The sequence below is a fragment of the Hipposideros armiger genome, unplaced genomic scaffold (genome assembly GCF_001890085.2).
Source record: "Hipposideros armiger isolate ML-2016 unplaced genomic scaffold, ASM189008v1 scaffold_253, whole genome shotgun sequence".
NCBI classification, from domain to species: Eukaryota; Metazoa; Chordata; class Mammalia; order Chiroptera; family Hipposideridae; genus Hipposideros; species Hipposideros armiger.
In genome coordinates, this window is record NW_017731603.1 from 66029 (window position 1) to 67004 (window position 976).

The following is a 976-nucleotide window of genomic DNA, read 5'->3' on the forward strand; positions in this document are numbered from 1 at the left end:
TGATGCACCGCTACTCACTGCTTCCACAGACCACCTGCCAGCAGCCCTCGTCCACCTAACGTGTGCTCTCACTTCTTGCTATAAGCTGCGAGCTGCAAAGGAAGACCCATCATGAGGGAAAGGCTGCTGGACATCAGACATCATTTCCTTCATCTTCTTCACCAACTCTTGTCATGAAGCAATGGTCCTGTTATCTCTTGTGTGTCACAACCTATTAAGAAAAAGGAAGAAAAATACCAGAAATGCCTGGTTTCCTCCTGAATTTCCATAACATCTCTCCTGTGTGCCCTGCCCTACTCATGCAGTCATAGTGCAGGAATCCTGTCCGGATAGCACTGGGACACAATCTAGAGTTTGGAGAGCCTTTGTCCCCTGTAGATTTTTTTTGTACAACACTTTCTATCAAGGCGTACTCCTGTGACCCAGCTAAATCATGTACAGCCTCTGAGTGGTCTTAGGCCTTCTGTTCCAAGAAGGCAGAATCTGTATTTATCACCATACATTTCCCTCGGGAACACAATTTTTAACTTTGTGTTTAGAAATAACTTCAAACTCACAGAAATGTTGCAATGATGTATATACTAGAGGAACACCTGTACAGATTTACCCAGATTCTTTTAGTGTGGACATGTTACTTCATTTACTGTAGTATACAGTCTCTTTTGGGGAAATTACTCAGTAATAACTCATGCGAAAAGTTTCAAGTTTTGGGACAGATTTTCCAATTGGTATGTAAAGACTTACACAGCAAATTACAACCATAAACCCAAACTCCAGAGCACTGGCACAGTCATATACAAATCTAATGGCAAAAGAAGGACTAAAAAACTACAGTGATCAAGCCTAGCATAGCTTAAAGCCCTCTAATGTCACAGTGAACATTCAGGCTGCGATCAAATAACTATGGGATCTGTCCATATGACATTGTCACAGGCCCATGAGATTTCCAGGCGGGACCCCAGTGATGTTCTTCCAC